Below are 19,461 nucleotides of genomic sequence, written 5' to 3'. Positions count from 1 at the left end.
ATCCTTGTTTAAAAAAAAGCTAAACAGAAAGCAGGAAACTTGTACATTCATCTTAACATCTGTTGCTGTAAAAGTGCTAGAGTGCATAATTAAAGGGAAATAGTAGGACATTTAGAAAAACATAAGGCAATCAAACAGAGTCAACCTTTTTGATTTGATTTAATTTGATTTAATATTGTCACATGTACCGAGATACAGTGAAAAATATTGTTTTGTGTACTGTCCAGACAAATCATTAGTGCATCATGGTAATAGAACATAATGCAGACTATGGTGTTACAGCAACAGAGAAAATGCAGAGAAAGGTCATTGTTAGTAATTCAGATAGATTTGCAATTGAGAATTTAAGAAGTACAACAATTACACAAGATGTGAGGAGATAGTCTACTGGGGTCAGCTTTCAAAGAATCACCATCATCCGGCACCATAGTTTTGTCAAAGGGAAATCATGTTTGGCAAAGTTGTTCATATTATTTGAGGATATAACAAGCAGATTTGAGGAAGAGAACCTGGTAAATGTAGTATATATGTATTTCCACAGTCATTCGATAAGGTGCTGAATAAAAGGTTATTGCACAAGGTAGGAGTTCATGGCACTGAAAGTAATGCATTCCTATGGATTTGAGATTAGCTAACACACAGAAGACTGACAAGAATTTTTTTTCAGGTTGGAACTAGTGGAACACCATAAGGAAGAGACCTGGGGCCTCAATTATTAATGATCTACCATTATGAGGTGGAGGAGGGAGCATAATGTAACATATCCAAATTTTCTGTTGATGCAAAAATAGGTGGGGGTACATGGTGTGTCAAGGCTATAAGGAATCTGCAAAGGCCGATAGATAGGTTGATTGAGTGCGCAAAATCTTGGCAAAATGAGTTTAATATCAGAAAATGAGGTTGTGAAGTTTGGTATTAAGAATAAAAACTTAGTTAGAGACAAAAGAATTGCAGATGCTGGAATCCAAAGTAGACAAGCAGGATGCTGGAAGAACACAGCAAGCCAGGCAGCATCAGGAAGCGGAGAAGTCAATGCTTTGGGTGTAACCCTTCTTCAGGACAGTCCTGAAGAAAGATTAAAAATCCGGAAAACTTGTTACCATTGTACAGGGTGTTGGATAGGCTACATCTGGTATTGGGTACACAATTTTGGTCCCATATTTACAAAAGGATATATGGGTATTGGAGGCAGTTCAAAAGAGATTCACCACTGTGATTCCTAGGGTGAAGGGGTAGACTTTGCAAGAATGGCTAAACAGATCAGGTCTTTATTCTCACAGTTTAGAAAAGTGAGGGTTGGTCTTATTGAAAACATATGATTTTGAGGGGGCTTGACTGGAAAGATGTTGAAGTGTTTTCACCAGCGGAGAATCTCAAACTAGGGGACACAGTTACAGAATAAGGGGGCACTGATTTAAAACTTAAATATTTGAAAGTATTATTTTCTCTCAGAGTAGTGTATGTATGAAAAATAAAGAATGGTGTATTGAGGAAAATAATGGGTTGAAAATTTGATAAATCCTTGGCATCTGATAGTTTACACACAGCAGAGTGTTGAAGGAGATGGCTATAGAGATGATCAATGCATTGATAAACATCTTCCAAAATTCCACAGCTTCTGAAATTCCTCGAGATTTGAATTTGCAAACGTCACCATACTACATAACAAAGGAACAAAAGATTAAAAACAGAGAATTACAAAACTGTTGGCCTTACATCAATATTCAGGAAAGTGTTAGAATCTATCATAAAGCACATGGTAAATGGAGATGAGAAAAACGATCTGACTGGACATAGTCAGCACAGATTGGTGTATAGAAAGTTGTGTTTGACAAACTTGGGATTTTTTCAGGATGTTATAATCAAATTGGTGAGAGGAGTTCACGGATATAATATTTGGATTTTCAGAGAACTTTTGAAAAATTTTCCCACAGGAGATTGTTTAATCAAATTAAAACACACAGATAGGAGGTAATCATGGATTAGTGATTGGTTAAGATACAGAAAACAGAGCTGAAATAAATTAATCATCTTCTCATTGGCAGACTGCGACTGTAAGGATCAGTACCTGGGTTCCATCTGTTTACAATATATGTCAATGACTTGAAAATGGGCACCAGCAAATTTAATATTTCCAAATTTGCAAATGATACAAAACTAAGCAGGAATGTGTGTTATGAAGAAGATGTAAAATAATTCAGAAAGATTTGGACAGGTTTGGTGATTGGGATAGAATATAATGTGGGAAAAAAATGAGATTATTCCCTTTGACAGGAAGAATAGATGTGCAGAATATTTCTTATACAGTGAGGGGTTAGGAAGTGTAATTGCTCAAAGGGAGTTGGGTGTCCTTGTCAATAAGTAAGTGATGGCTCATAAGTAGGTGCAGCAAGCTTTTAGGAATGCTTGCATTTATTGTCTTAAGTGGGTTTGAGTACAGAGGGACTGGGTCTTGCTTCAATTGAACAGATTAAACTGAACCTGGAGTGCTATGTGTAGTTTTTGTTGCCGCATCTCAAAAGAGATATTATTACTATAGAGGCAGTGCAACAAAGATTCACCAGCGTTGTTCCCAAGATGGGAGAACTATCCTATGAAGAGAGATTGAGCACCCTGGGCCTGTATTCTCTCGCGATTTGGAGAATGAGAGATAATCTCACTGGAACTTACAAAATGTTCAAAGGGGTAGACAGCGTAGATGCAGATAAGATGTTTTCCCTGGTTGGGGATTCCAGAACCAGAGGTCACAATAAGACTGACACCACTTGGGTCCGAGATGAGGACAATTTCTTTTACCCCAAGTATTGTGAATCTTTGGAATTGTTTACTCCCAGAGGACTGTGGAATTTTAGTCTTTGAATATATTTAAAGTAGTGTTTGATTATCAATGGCATCAAAGGGTTGTAGGGATAGGGTGGGTAAAATGTATCAAGGTGTTTGATCAGTCGTAATTGTGTTAAATGACACAACAGGCTCAATGGCCTACCCCTGTTCCTATTTCTAATATTCTTATGTTTGTACATTTAACTACTGGTCAAGGAGTCAGACATTGGTGACAGAGCCTTAAACTTAGAGCCAAGCCATTCAGAAGAGAGGTTGGAACACCTTTCTCATGCAAAAGGCTGAAAGATGTCTGAAAGCTTTTACCCATTAAGGCTTCCTCAATCAGTATTTTTAAAGATGTGATCAATAGATTTAGCAAAGGTAAATGGACAGAATTAAGATACAGTTTAACTATAATCTCAATGAATGGCAGAATATGCTTATGGAGCTTAATAATCTATTCCTTTCCATATGTATGTCAGACTGTCTGATATCCAGCCTTCGATAAATGACAGTCTTCAACAACCCATAGAGTACACCAAAGCAAACTTGGTCACTATAAGCTCCATGATCATAATGCCAATTTCATCCCCATCTCTAGTTCAGGGGAAACCAGACTTTCCACAATCTCAGGATTGTATGCAATACAAGATGAGCATCTCACTCCATATACCAATCATCCACACACCACCATTTCATTCTTCTGCCTCTTCCTTTGTATATTTGCCTCAAAAACCTGTGTTTGTACTTTGTCACCTCCAGGCCTACCTCCAGAAAATAACAAAACAACATCATTAATCTTTTTGGGATCTGAGTCGAGTTTGACTTATCAGAGAGCCACAATGGCTTCCTTTTGCAGATACTGAGTTAAAATGTCAGTTCAATCTTGATGATGTCAACAAACTTGAGTCTGCATTTTTAAATAAGGATTATTTGAATTCTAATCTCTGTATCTGTTTCCTGTTTCAAAGAAGAGATTAAAACTAGAAAAGGATCAGTGAAGATAAGGCACTGTGGCTATTTGAACTGCACACTCACTCCATTTCCTCCAGACAGTTCAGAATAAAACTGGCATTCAAGTTCTTACTTCTGGTTTGGCGCTAGGAAGAAAACTAAGTCACTACTCTGAAGGTTTATGAGCGTGGCCTACCTGGAAAGGTCTATTCATAAAATACATCTGGTGTCATTCACTTGGAGTTTGATGTGGTTGCAATTCCAAAATATTCTTAGACTTTGAAGACTCTGATTGCCAGTAAAAGGCAAAAAAAAGTGTCGATATTGATTCTTCACGATATTACTGCCTTTGTGTCACTGCAAAACCATTTCACTTTGCAGTGATGCAAAAGTGACTGTATAACACTGATCTCACGAACCAATCTGAATCCAGAACACAGCAGTGCAAGATCCCTTGGGAGTGCAGTCTCCCGTCTGCACTCTCAAAACATTTTAAATTTTCTGCCTGGAGATTGGAGCTTGGCACATTACACATGTAAACTGTATAAATCAACTCCTGACAGTTGCAAATTGATTCTGCAGCTACTGATCTCAAGCAAATAGCACTGTATAATGACAGCCTAAAACAATAATCCAACAAAGCATTGTTGAAACCAAAAAAAGTAATTAGCGAGTTTTCACTAGTTTTAAGGATAGGTCACCTGAATATAAATGCCTTGCACTCTTCATGCAGAATGGAAAGCACAGTGTTGAATCCAGGAATATATGGGGGCATGCAGGCAGAAGAGTCAGTGAACAACATGGATTATGTAATAGTAAGATTATCTAACTATATACTGTGGGCAATCAAAAATTGGTTACAATATTAGAAGCACCTTGGCTAATTAAAGAAAAAGTTCCTTATCATTTGCACAAATGATAATTAGGCTGTAGAATGATAACCAATACAGTTAAGGACTAAAATTCTGTCACCCTAGACAAATAAAAAAGTATTTGCTGAGCTATATGGAACCCTTTGAGGTAGTATCCATTTATAAGTCTCCTATATCCCTTTTTAAACGTTACAGATTAACTAAATGCAGCAAGCACAAAAACAGTAGCCCAGAATTGGAAAGGCACCACTTGAAATCTGAAAAGGAGGACAGATGACTTTTGTGGTATTCTTTTGAGCTGGGCCCAAAAAAGTCCTTGGGAATCCATCGCATCTTCTGTTGCCGATGATCTGGACTTTTGAAGGCCAGATTCCCAAATGCAAGAATTATCTACTTTCTTTCAAGCCTCAAGGAACTAGGGCAACAATTGATATCTTCTAAGATGATTTTGGGTAAGCGGTGTGGAAGAACCAGGACTGCCTTTGAATTCCTCCCATTTTCTTCAGATGAAATGAGCACACTATTGCCACCCTAAATGTCATGGATGCTAAACATTAATTTATAAATGCTAATCCCATAGCATACAATAATCATGGGTGCACTATTAAGTCAGGTCTAACTTCTACCCTGCCCCAAATCCTCTTCTTAAACTCCTCCTTCGAACGCAATCTCAATACATTTTATATTCCCTTGCAGTATTTCCTGCAGTATTTCAGAGAAATTGCCTTGTTAGCTTGATTATTCCTGTGTTGTTACATTATTGTATGGTGAAGATTTTTTAAAAGCTGTCATAAATATTTGTAAGCTTGGCATATGTTTTTGTAGTACACAACTGCTCTGGCCACTTGCTTTAGTTTCTGAGTAACTGGCTGGTAAGAGTAATAGTCCAGGTCAACCATGTTCAGGTTTTTATTTCTAACTTTGTTTTCTAACTTTTTTATAGAAAAGCTACTGAGGAATTAAATATTCAAACAGCCGTTCAGATATAATGAGTGCAGTAGAGATTCAGTGGCAAAGAATTCGAGTTGCTCTGTTTTTTTTGTTTTGATTATTAAACACTCTCTTCCATCACTGCCACAGTCTGGATTGGTATCAAAGTGAATCAGACTTGCATGCCCAGCTAACTCCTTGGGTTCTCTAAGCCATTTTATTTGAAATCATGACAGGATTTACATTAACACTTGAGCAACCCAATTAAGATTTACTCAGTTCCAATTTCTTTCTTGTACAATGTTAAAAGTCTTCTTTCATATTCCTTCTTATGTGCTCCCACAGTAACTTTTAGTGCGATGTTAATAGGGTTGAGTTGCTATTCATTGAGGGATTTGTTTTGTATTCTAAGAGCTTATTTCCTTGTGGAATAACAGCTAGAATCAGTTTAAAAAAGCCAAGGTAATGTGTTCAAGTCAATTACTCTTGTCAAGTGCTCCAGTCGTGGCTGAGCAACCTTCAAATTTGAAATAAAAGTTGTTCTGGAGAAACCTGGCAAGCACAGCCTGACAAAAATGGGTCGGATCTAGATGTCAAACCCCAACAGATGTTGTGTAGATGGCAATTATCACATGCTAACATCATAACTACAGTTCAGCATCACATACATTTACTGTAAAACACCATGTAATTGCGTCATTGGTGCAAGACAACCACTTGCAACTGATACATGCACTTCAGATAATTTAAAGTTTAGTGCTCTGAATTCACAAGCCATCAATTTAAGCTCTTGCATTAAAATCTATCAACCAGGGGCCTCCAGCATTGACTCTACCAGTATATTCAAGGTGAGGTATAGGACAATCAATTGTAAGTATATTGACAGGCAGCATCTATCTTTTGCACCTTTGAGAGGAGAGAAACTTCAAAAAAAAATACAATTTGAATGCTTTAGGAAGGAGCACAGTGATATCGATACTCACCACCATAAACAGTGGTGTCGTGTTTTCTGATTATTATTTAATTTTCAATGATCATGTAAAACTAAAACAAAGGAAAATAACTGATTTTAAATCCCAGTAAGCTCTTGCGCCTCGAGTAAATGGAAGTAATGCTGTTGCATTTGAAGCCAACCTCTCCACGAAGCAAAACCTACGAAAAGGCAGCTTCGTTCTGCATTTCCCTTCTTCCAAATGGATATGACTTGGATGAAGGTGGCTTGGAGCTTTATCACATGGAGAAAGTGATGTACAAGGGACAGCAAGGATATCTGCCCAAAATTTGCTGAAACAAAAATGATATTGCCTGCACGCTTGTTTATAATTATATCAGTGTAAGTGGAATAACCGAGCCAACAGAAATCCAGGTTAGGGTTGAAAATAGTGCCAGTGGTGATGTGATGAAATGGCATTCTCATCACAAGACTTTGAGAGATACTTTTGCATTTACCTTCTAAAAGTTGGGTCCCTTGCAGTTGAATATTATTGGCAGAGGTTATGCAACAGGTTCCAAAAACCAGAAAGCCACCAAGATTTGAGGAAAAAGCACAGATAAAGGATTGGGATGAGGAGGGTCAGAAATTCAGAAATGAGTGATAAGGAACACAGGTAACTGACAAGCAACCCCTTGCATTTCAGATGCATTGTCACTTCAGAAATGGATGCCAGGATAAAATAGGGGTAGACATCAGGATTTCATCTTGCTGCTTTTACAGAATGCCCAATCTAAAAGCTGACAGTTGCATTTGAGACCCAACAAGGGATTTTGTATAGCAGAGTCTGATGGCTAATACGCACATAGCAGCCTTCTCTTGCCCTTGCTTCTGATTACAGCTCTATAATAACATTTTTTTTTAGCCAGACCTGGTTATAGAATCCCATAAGCATGAAGGCAAATTAATCCTAAGAACCAGATCAAAAATTCTGACTCAAGCAAGAGAAATGTTTCCAGCCCATAAGCGCCAGGCCAGGAGACAATAATATTCCACAGAGCCAAGTTAATCCTACCTTTGGATCATTTTACCACCAATAGGAATGGCACTGGCTCAGTTACCTGCTGACCAAAGGACAATGGACAATTGGAGCAAAGGTTTAATTATGAGCTATATTCCAGGTTTCCAGCCTTTTCCTAAGAGCAGAGTGGCCCCTACATCATACAAAGAGCGCCAGCTACAACGGATTCCCAGAGTCTCCCATTGCATCCGAATCTCCATAGCCCAAGGAAGAGAGTTCACAGAAGGAAAGGCTGCCTCCCACAAACTTGATGCAGCCATTGAAGGGACCAATTTCCCTCAGTTGGAGCCTGCTAACCTGGGCCTCAACAGAGAAAACTTTTTAGGAACTTTTGAGTCATTCCAGGTAAATTGTGACACGACAACATCGACCCCTTGTTCACAATGCATTCTCTAACCCTCACGGACTGTATCACACCAGACAGGCTCATGATTTATTCTGATACTTGTCTCAATGTTGAAGACTTTGGTCCAATTCTATAATGCCTCTAATATATTGCTTGCATCATTTAAATTAAAAACTATGTAACTCAAATGCAAATGTTTTTCCAACAATACAGAAAAATCAAAATTATGCTAAATACATTTCAAAAAATAGGCTGATTCAATGGTTTTGAAAATCTGTGATAAATATTAAACATGAGCACTATATATTATTTATGCTTTGGTTATTGTACTTTGCTGGTCTGGGACTACATGCACAAAGCTGTATTCTCCGCACATCTTTTCCAAAGGTTTGAAGAGTAAATATAGTATTGCTGACTTTCTCATGACATTAGAAAGGATCAGAAGTCCATGATGGGAAATGGAACATAATTTACAGAGAATTGAATCATACTGGATATTGGTTAAGTGTCACTTTTGTTGAGTTTCATGGAGGGTTTAGCACTATCATCCCAAAATGGATTCATTAACTATAGATCAAGTCCCTATGGTATCCCATTGATCCTATATTCAATACTCACTACTGCCAGGACATCCCAGGATTCCTGGCATCAGTGCCATATTTCAAAGGTCATTCTGCACCTTGTCAAATACTATCAGACCAGACCCACACTATATGACTCCTTGCATTCAGGGACCTGGAGGTCCTTGTGAATGGAGCAGTGAAAAGGCAGGATGCCCTCTTCCCTTAGGACTGTCAGAGGAGGACATGATACCTGATGCTGTCAGCCTGGTCTCCATCCATATCATTACTGTCTCAAGAATCCAGACAAATGCATAGCACTTACTTAATCTACAATGGCCTTCTCCACTCTGCCAGGGGAAGCAGCACCATCGTCTCACACCACCTCACACTCGCTCAATCTCTGCTATTGCACACATCTCTCACTAAGGATCGTGCTCTACTACTCTCATGATTACATGCAACATCTTTCCTCAAATCACTCTGAACATCCACCCACCATGTCCTCTGAGCTGCCTACCCACACCTTAGAATGCCTTACTACGTTCTCCCATCTTCACTCTCCAGACACAAATTGCCACATGATCACCCAACCAAAACTCCAAGGTCAACCAGCTCCACTGTAGGATAGACTCACCTCCACCCCCACTGCAGGCCAAGACATAGATTGCATCAAGACATAGTGGGAGAGAAAGAAAGAAGATCTGAGAGCTCATAAGTAGCATAGGAGATCCTTTACTTTAAATACTTTATGACATTTGTTAATAAGTTCAATTTTTATCTTTAGCCCAGTGAGAAAATGTCTGTCTAGTCACAATACAACACTAAGTACAAAACGTTAAGTCATTTTTAGCATTACATAAGGTCCTCTGGTCCAGTCTGTGAAGTGAGTAGCTCCTGCAATATGAACAGGCTATGGGACTTTGGAAGGTCAATGCTGCTTTGACAACCAAAGTGAATCTTTCCAAACCATGAATGGCATTGATTGCTGATGCTGCGTGATGCGGTCAAGAGTGCTTGGGGTGAGGCTTTGGAATCAACCCAGGAGCTTAAGGCCTAAGGTTCACAGAGCATGCAATGTTCATAGATGTGTTTTAGCTTAAATGTAAGCTGTTGCTCTATCAAAGGCCTCATATCACTCAAAATGGAAGGGCCCTCTCTCACAAAGCATTTAATCTGCACACTCTTTTCACAGAATTAGTTGTTGTCTGCCTTTTTTTTGGAAAAGAGAAGCTCGTGTACAGTTGGAAATCTATCCCACTGTCTCTTTATTGGCAGCTAGATCACATGTTGCAGCAGCATGCAACTGCTTAAGTGAAATAAAAATCATTAAGAAGGGAGGCCAGAAATAAAGGTCCAGCAACTGAAATAAACAGGACATGAAAGTGGCCAAAAAGCAAAGAATGCTGGGAATGCCTGAGCCAAGACAGATACAAGAGACTGTCCTACTGAGGGACAAGTCCTTGCAAGATGCAAGCCCAGACAACTGGAACTAAAGAGGCACTGGAACACATCAGGAAGTTCAACTCTTCCTGACAAACAAACAACACTAGATGCACAAGGCAGACATGCTTCAGAAAGACAAAAGACCAGGTGCATATTTTGGGATGAAACCATACTTCCAGGCCCAAGAGCAGAGACATCAAAGAGGTCACAGTTAAGCAAGCCATCGAGAGTCAATATCAGCATTTCAAGGTGATAAAGCCAATAAATTTGAAACCGCTGATTAATCAAGTCCTTGGAAAGTTCCAGAAGGTAGCCAGGAGAGTATAAGAACCCAGCCTAGCAGGATTCAGGGTACCCAACTCCCCAGTCTACCTAGATGTATGTCAGGATACAGCAGTGGCCAGAGCAGCTCGCCCTCCGACCAAAGAATCAATCCATGAAGAGAGGAACAAGCAGAGCAATTCGACATACCAACAAAAGTTACAAGTATTTGGGAAGTATTTTAAGTTTCTAACCAATTCGATAGTTAGAAATAAAGTTGTTAAACATGTAAAGTTTAACTCTTAACCTTTGTTGTCTTCAAATAAAGTTGCAACCTGGTTCACTGACTGCAGACTCATGCTATGTGGTCCTTTCCTGATACATGCTAGGAGGCCTGTGTAAATTAATATTGTGTACACTGTTCGAGAAGTCCATGGGAGGTACCCCGTTCAAGACAACAACCTTCATGAATATGTTTTTGTTCTAACCTGTACATCCTCCTTTTGAGTGCTTTTGATTTATCTGCCCCTGTATTTTGGTTGGCGCCTCTCCTGTCTTTCACTGTTTGGCATTATTTGAAAAGGTATGGAAGATGGAGTATTTAATGACAATTGTAGAACTGTCAGCAATGTGTTGAAATATGTCCACTGATGTAAAAGCATTTAAACGCTTCATTAAGATTTCAGCAATATATTTTAACACAGTTCTTACAGCTAATTTTCCTGTATATACATTTTGCTCCTTTAAAATACCACATGAATAGAATCAACTGGGGCTGAAAATGTCAACTTTAGTCTCCACTGCACTAACCTTCCATTCATACCTGAAAAGGAGGAGAGTGGTTAACTCTATGTGGTTGCAGCTATTTTCAACTCCACTACGCCCTGGTTACATGCAGCACAATTAACAGAAACTGTGGTCACTCCTCACACAGTGAGTGGCAGGCTCAGCCTCATACCCATAATAAATCCCCAATGTATACATTTTCTTTATCGTAGCTTGCCCAGTCAACCCTATTGGCTTTGAACTTTTCCAACATCAAAAGCACCCATCTATCTAGATCTTCATCGTCCAACTTTTACAAATTCCACAAGCCCCACCCCATACTAGCATATCGAGTCAACATGCCAGATACAGTAGTGCACTGTCCCCACATGGAAGTCAGGGGGCTATTGATTGATGGCCACAACCCTTTTGCAATACATCTTTCCGTTCAGTGCTCTATCATCTCCCAAACTTATACTGAGTTGTCCTGTTCACACTTGTCACCCCCTCTTCAATCCAGCAAGCTGCCTCCAATTCCCCCAATTAATCTCCCCAGCTTCCCTCCCAGAGCAGTGGCCTTTCATATCTGTCCTGGATTTAAGGGGATGGATACTTAGGAATGACCATGGTCCATACATTTGAGCGACTTAGACAGATAGCCCCAAATATGAGTGACCAGATCCCTAACTGATCTCAGTACAACTCACCGACAGACATCCCATAATACCCCAGACTGGTTGCACTGAACCTGCAGGTCTACCTATGGTCTGCTACCCAGACTGTGGAGACCCCCTGACACTGACTGCCAATATCAGCAGACTGACCATGCCCTAGGTCCTGCACTGATACTGGAAACTGTTTTGAATTATTGTGCCAGGAGCTCTTGAGTGAAGGGTGTCTTCCTTTGACTTGACTGAGGACCATTCTCTTTTGACTTCGAGACATGGCTATTTGGTTGATGTACATGCAATGTGCCTGGCACATAGGCTGCTGGCACATGGTACAGGTGGGAGATTCACATAGTACAGTGATTTACAGCAAGCATATCCACCCCATTGGCTGACTCACAAGCTTAACAAGCTGCTTGGCTTCTGTCTGTACTAAAAGGCAAGTCAAGGTAAAACAACTGTGAGCTTTTAAGCTTTGGTTGAGGAGTTAAAATGCAGAAAGGCAAGGTAGGCATGTTGAGAGCAAAGTAGGCACAAAGTGATTTAACACCAGGAGAGCAAGCAAGGACCCGGAAGAATCATCCCGCTCAAACTTGTGTGATAGTTGCCTATCTCTATGTGTAAAGGCTTCTGGCAACAGCTTTGCAATGAATGCCAGTGCATTCTAAAGTGCATTCTTGAAGTGGAGAACTGTGCTGGAAGTGGATCAGGGATTGGCTATGATGATGCAATGAGACTGGTACATGTCAGATGCCAATGTCCTTTGATAGGGTTGCAATTACTGCCCAGGGATTCTGGCCTGAGGTTTGGTGCCTGGTTTCCATGATGGAGGACCCTAGAGAAGCAAGCAGCAAGCTAGAATCACCAGGTATCCACTCTGACTTTCATATTGGGAATTGTCACAATCGAGTCTCTGTCCAGTGGATGGCGGAATAGAAAATTGCATATTAATGAGTCATTAGACAACAGAGATGTTAACAAATGCAGATAGATCTCTCACCTCTCACTTGCAACAATCACATCACGCTGTTCAACATTTCATTGGAAAATAGGACTTGTTACTCCCAACACCAAGAAGCTTCTCGCTAGCCAATTTTTGTAATTTTTCCCAAATTTCTTGCCATGCTCCTCATTCAGTGACTGAGAAGATTCCATCCAGTATATACAATAGCCTCAACTTGTGAACTGCTTGAAGAGAAGGAAATTTGCTGAAAAAGCCTTGACACCATGGAGCAGTCAAATGTATGTGACATTTTGACATACAAACTAAAATAGATAAAGCTTTAGAAACTTCTCTTCACAGTTGTTCATCACAACAGGAGAAAAGAAATTGCACTTCCACATTTCAGGATTTCAGCAGTTGCCAAAATGTATGACAATATAAAGTTGTCATGTAGGGAACACAGCAGTCAAGGTGTGCACAGCAAAGGCCTTCAAAGAGGGATATAATAAATGATTAAATTATCTAACTTTGGTCTTGGTTGAAGAGTAAATATTAGCCAGGACCCTGGGGGGAGAAAAAAGTCACTCTGCCCGTGCTTTTGGAATTTCTGCATCCATCATGAGGATCAATGTTTAATGAATTATTGAAAGGACACTTGCCATGGCTGAATCTCACTCCCTCTGTACAGCACTGAAGTGCTCTTCAACATGATATGGTTCAGTTTCTGAATTGAGGCTGGAATGCACCAATCACCGAGCACAGAAGCAAGAATGCCACCAATGAGCAAAGTCTAAAATAGGGCATAAACATATATACAATTTCTCAGGGCAAGTTATGAACAGAATCCTCTAACTCCCAATTGATTAGATTAGATTAGATTACATTAGATTAGATTACATTACAGTGTGGAAACAGGCCCTTCGGCCCAACAAGTCCACACCGACCCGCAGAAGCGAAACCCACCCATACATTTACCCCTTGCCTAACACTACGGGCAATTTAGCATGGCCAATTCACCTGACCCTGCACATCTTTGGACTGTGGGAGGAAACCGGAGCACCCGGAGGAAACCCACGCAGACACGGGGAGAACGTGCAAACTCCACACAGTCAGTCGCCTGAGGCGGGAATTGAACCCGGGTCTCAGGCGCTGTGAGGCAGCAGTGCTAACCACTGTGCCACCGTGCCGCCCACGTCACTTTTTTTTTGGAATTCATAAAAAAACTTGTATATTTCTAGCATGTTGAATCTTCTCAGCAATTACTTGCTCCTTCAAAATTAACACAAATACAGTATAGATCTCTTCTCCTTTTTCTTTTAAAGACCCAGAGTTATAGTTTATTTGTCTCAAATAATGAACTGATTTTCAGCCCCTTAAACTGAGAAGTTATAATGTGCCATACAAATCCCAAAGCACCCAGGATATATTATTGATGTTCACTGTGTGTTAGTTTAACCACTGAGTATAAATTTCCAAATATTAGCCATTTACAATGTTAATTATTTCCAATCCATCCTTCCATTCAATTCCACTTGAGGCACTTGAACACCCTTTCGTAGAATTTGACTGAACTTTATTCCATTTATAAACTCTAAACGAAGTTCCTTCAACAAATGAAGAATTGATGTTCATTTTTAAAGGAATATAAAATAAAAATGGTACCTCCCCAACAATATTAGACATAAGAACTGAAGCAGTTCAAGAAAGGACCTCTCCACTGTCTTCTCAAGGGCAATTAGAAATGAGTAACGAATAAGCCAGCCAATGTTGAAACCAGATCCCAGGCAAATTCAACCTCAATTCATTATAGCATACCCCAAATCATTAAGCTTTTGGGTTAGGAGGAATGGAATGTCTCCCCTTAATTCACTCAACCTTTTGGTTGGTTGCAACAAGGTTAATTTAGAAAGTGATCTCTTCCCTTATGGATACCTTTCTCCCAGACCCAAATGCATTGTTGGTTTAAAAGGAGCCAAATTAACCAAGCTCTCGTGAGTTAACAAAGAGTGAGTTTATTACTTAATAAATGGAAGAAGAATTAGTAACACAGCACATACATGCAGATTAGAAACAAGAAGTGAGTACAGCAAGTTAAAAATAAACATTACTCTTTTTCCGCATATTGCAAATAATTGAGCGTTCGTTGCAATGGCTGGAAACGTAAAAGTAGCTCTGACCTTGGTAATTAAACAGTCAATTGGTTGAAGTTCTATCATTCTGATTCATTTTAATCATGATTACATTTCAGTATTCAGGATAAGAGAGAATCCTGTTTTTTCTGGTTTCCTTTTATTCAGCTTGCAGCAGTCTGTAGTCTTTAACTGCAGAGGGGTACCCAGGGCACAACGCTTTGACTACGATCTTCACAGCATGCCAACATTTCAACTCAAGCTGGTACATATGAACATTCATCTCACTAGTATATGCCTGTAGACTAATAAATAACTTTTTAAACCCTTGTCCCTATGTGTTGTTCAAAAGGGAAAAACACCATGTGTGGGATATAATTTGGAGAGGGTGACTTACTGGTGAGCAGGGTGCCACAGTCATTTATAATCTTTAAACTGTGACCTCATGACTACATCTTGCCCCACTCTCCCCTACCTCACATTTGGAGGTTGTTTGAAGTTCCCTTTACATCATGTAGACGTGACATACTCTCTCCAAACAGCCACTTAATTTACATCTGTAGCCATCTTTGCTTGCATCAACCTCTTTTAAAAAATGTATTTTGGAATTTAAGGCTAAAAGTGCTTGTAGTATTTCAGGTTTCTGAACCATTGCTTTTACATCAGTGATGCAACAAGTGCAGTGCAGTGCCAAAAAAGTACAGTGCCATCTTGCATAGAACTTAGATTAAATCACAGATGGAAATACTGCATGAATTTCTATTTTGCAAAAATATTATTGAAGCATTAGAGAGTGCATAAATGACATACTGCATGTTACCAATATTGAGAGGTTGCCAATATAATGATTGAGTAGGCAAGGCACTTAGAGAAAAGAGAAAATAAACAATTAACCAACAGTGTATTTAAAAATTCTGAAAAAGGTTCAAGAGGAAGGACAAGAAGAAAACATATCCACTCGTTAGTAAGCTCAGAACATGGCAGTATGTGAAAAAACAATTGCTTAAAAAAAAAGATAAAGAATTTCAGAAGACTTTCTTTAGAGTGTGGTGGAAACATGGAACTGACTGCCACAAGTAAAGGGTGCCATGGTGGTTCAGTGGTTAGCACTGCTGCCTCACGGCACCAATGACTCAAGTTCACTTCTAGCCTCGGGCGACTGTCTATGTGAAGTTTACACATTCTCCCCATGTTTGTGTGGGTTTCCTCTGGGTGCTCTGGTTTCCTCCCACAATCCAAAGATATGCAGGTTAGGTGAATTTGCCATGCTAAATTACCCAGAGTGTTCAAGGATGTGTAGGTTAGGTGCATTTGTCAGGGGTAAATGTAGAGTAATTGGGTAGGGTAATGAGTCTGGGTGGGTTGCTCTTCAGAAGGTCAGTGTGGACTTGTTGGGCCAAATGGCCTGTTTCCACACTGTAGTCATTCTGTGAAGTAGTTGAAGTCAATAGCATTGATTTATTTAAGGGTAGGCTTGATGCATGATGCAAGGGAAAAGTGAATCAAGAGATGGAAGAACAGATGGAAAGAGCTTATTATAGCAGGAGAAGAGTAATGTGGCTTACCAGCATAAACCCAGTTGATATAATGGCAAGATTGTGTTGTACATCCTATACAAATGCATGATTGGAATGCCTTGCATAATCAGTGCTGGTGTAATCATTTCTGTTCTCCTCATTATTTGTATATCTGCTTTGTGAAAAATTGACATTTTAGTTCAGTTGATTCAATGGTCTCCCTTTGGTTTCCAAGAGCTCAAAATGGCAAATTACTGATTTGCTATTTGAGTTTTAAAAACAGTTTTCCATTTTATAAATCTCTAGACCCATATGTAATAAAAGCAATTCCATCTTCAGGGAATGTGAAAAAAAATGTTTGGTTACATTGTCAATAGCTTCATAAAAATGTTGGTAACCTTTTTATCATTCACTGAAAGTCAACATATATGAAGCTTCATAACACCACTGGGAGTCTGATTCTTCTACCTTAGTGTTAAGATCTGAATCTGTTTGAGCATATGCCCTTTCAAGTAAAATTAATCAATCTCTTTATCACATCAGCAACATCTGAAGCTGCAATCATTGTCACACTACTGAGAGCAAAATGAAAGTGCTGATCACAGAGGGAGTCTGGTTTTAAGATGTGCAAAAGCAAAGTTTCATTACATTCTAATTTCAACAACAATTCCACGCAACCAGGCACCTAGCTCTGCAGTGCTTTGAAACTGGATTTCATTATTTGAGAGGCATATCAGTTTACTTTGATGTCACAGATAAGCAACAAGCCAAACTATTAATCATATACAAGAATAGCAGAGAATCACTCGATATACCAGGTTTATAAGCCTGACATTGTCATATTCATCCATGAATACAATTTTAACATCAAAACAAGTTATATCTGATACTTGTGGAAACATACACACTTTGCTGTAAATCCCTTCATGTGAGAAGACAACTTTAGCAAAGAAAAACTGTTCAGAACTATTTCACAGCCAATAATTAAACTATGATGTAAAAAATGTGAATGAATGATTTACTGTTTCCAATAAATCTTTGTTCTAAGTTCCCTTGAGAAACAAGAAATTATTGATCCAACCACATTCATAATAAAAACAAGCTTTCACAGCAAAACAGAAACTTCAAACTCTACTATGCCTCAATACATGCTCATTAATGTATAATCCTTCAGCCTTCATAATTCTGCAGAAAATCCATGACATTTTACATTAATCATTTGCTTTCACAAGATTCCACAAGCAGTCTCTTTCCATCTCTTTCATTACATTGATCATTTCATGTAACCACACGCTCAGATTTTTAAAATGTGGCCTGACACAATAGTATGTTTCTTTGTAAGATAATGGATCTCCAACATCGTTAGTTGTAATAAAAGCAGCATGCATATTGATCAGGTTGCTAAATTGGAAAGTAATTGAATTTTAAGTAATATATTTATTCAAATTTAGTCCCTCCCCAGATTGTGGAAATATAGAAAAGAAGCTCACAGGGATCTTGTTTTCCAGTAGCAATATTCCTATATCTAGATCAGAGGATATAGGTTAAAGTCCCAGCTGCTCCAGAGGCATATCATTGCATATCTGATCAGGCCAATAAAAATTATCTGGGAAGGGTTGTCACTTTTGCTCTCATAAAAGATAGGGCCTTGGATGGTGATGAGGGAGGAGGTGTGGGCACAGGTTTTGCAATTTGGAATTGCAAATCAACACCATCCAAGGCCCCAAAGGAGCCTTCCACATTCATCAAAGTTTCACCTGCTAATCCACCAATGTCATTTATTGCATCCGTTGCTTCTGATGCGGTCTCCTCTACATTGGGGAGACTGGACGCCTCTTCGCAAAGCCCTTCAGGGAACATCTCCGGAACACCTGCACCAATCAACCCCACTGCCCTGTGGCCCAACATTTCAACTCCCCCTCCCACTCTGCTGAGGACATGCAGGTCCTGGGCCTCCTCCACCACCGCTCCCTCACCACCCAACGCCTGAGGGAAGAACGCCTAATCTTCTGCCTCAGAACACTTCAACCCCAGGGCATCAATATGGATTCCACTAGTTTCCTCATTTCCCCTCCCCCACCCTACCCCAGTTCCAAACTTCCAGCTCAGCACTGTCCCAATGACATGTCCTACCTGTCAATCTCCCTTCCCACCTATCCGCTCCACCCTCCTCTCTGACCTATCACCTCCATCCCCACCCCCATTCACCTATTGTACTCGTTGCTACCTTCCCCCACCCTCCCCTCTGACCTATCACCTCGATCCCCACCCCCCATTCACCTATTGTATTCTTTGCTACTTCTCCCCAGCCCCCACCCCTCCCCAGCACCCCCCATTTATCTCTCCACCCTGGAGACTTCCTGCCTCTATTCCTGATGAAGGGCTTTTGCCCGCAACGTCAATTTTTCTGCTCCTCGGATGCTGCCTGACTCCCTGTGCTTTTCCAGCACCACTCTGATATGAAAGAACTGAGACTAACATGGAGATTCTAAAAGATAAGAGACTTAATAAACAATCTAGGTCTTTTTCAATATATAATTGCAGTTACATTACACTATAATCTTTTGCGATAAATTCTCTGTCTTATGATCTTATACTTCATGACCACCTGATGAAGAAGCAGCGCTCTGAAAGCTAGTGCTTCTAAATAAACATGTTGGACTATAACCTGGTGTTGTGTGATTTTTTAACTTGTACACCTCAGGTGAAAGTGAGGACTGCAGATACTGGATATTAGAGTCTAGAGTGTGGTGCTGGAAAAGCACAGCATGTCTGGCAGCACCCGAGGAGCAGGACGTTTCGGGCAAAAGCCCTTCATCAGGAAAGTCCAACCCAGTCCAACACTGGCACCTCCAAATCGAGATTATAATCCTCAGCCTTCAACTATCCCTAATCAGTTTGGTTTAAATTTTTCTTTCACTGATTCTAAAATATCTTCAATAGGAAATATCAATATTATTCATTCTTAAACTAAGCTTTAAAGCTAATTTGCTATCCATTCCCCAAACAACATATTTCTACCTGCATAGCACTATCTTTATTTCACCTTGCATCTGTAACACATCCTTTATTCTATTAATTCTAGCCTCTGCTTCTAACCTATTTTTCTAATCAATCTTTTCAGAGATGTTACGTACACTTCTAGAGCAGGAGGGACTTGAACTTTGATCCTAGAGGTCAATGGGTGGTGACACTACCACTGCACTACAAGAGAGCCCTAACCTCAGCTTCTATT

General features: G+C 39.8%; 1 protein-coding gene across 3 annotated transcripts in view; it reads right to left on the bottom strand.

Annotated features, from left to right (window-relative positions):
- The window catches only part of thsd7ba (thrombospondin, type I, domain containing 7Ba), a 919,481-nt gene that overhangs the window by 825,097 nt on the left and 74,923 nt on the right, over window positions 1-19,461 (bottom strand). The window lies entirely within an intron of this gene.

This window comes from Chiloscyllium plagiosum, unplaced genomic scaffold, assembly GCF_037043375.1.
Source record: "Chiloscyllium plagiosum isolate Xiang-an unplaced genomic scaffold, Cpla_swu_hap1 HiC_scaffold_7, whole genome shotgun sequence".
Lineage (NCBI taxonomy): Eukaryota > Metazoa > Chordata > Chondrichthyes > Orectolobiformes > Hemiscylliidae > Chiloscyllium > Chiloscyllium plagiosum.
This window is presented reverse-complemented; position numbering and strand designations above follow the sequence as displayed.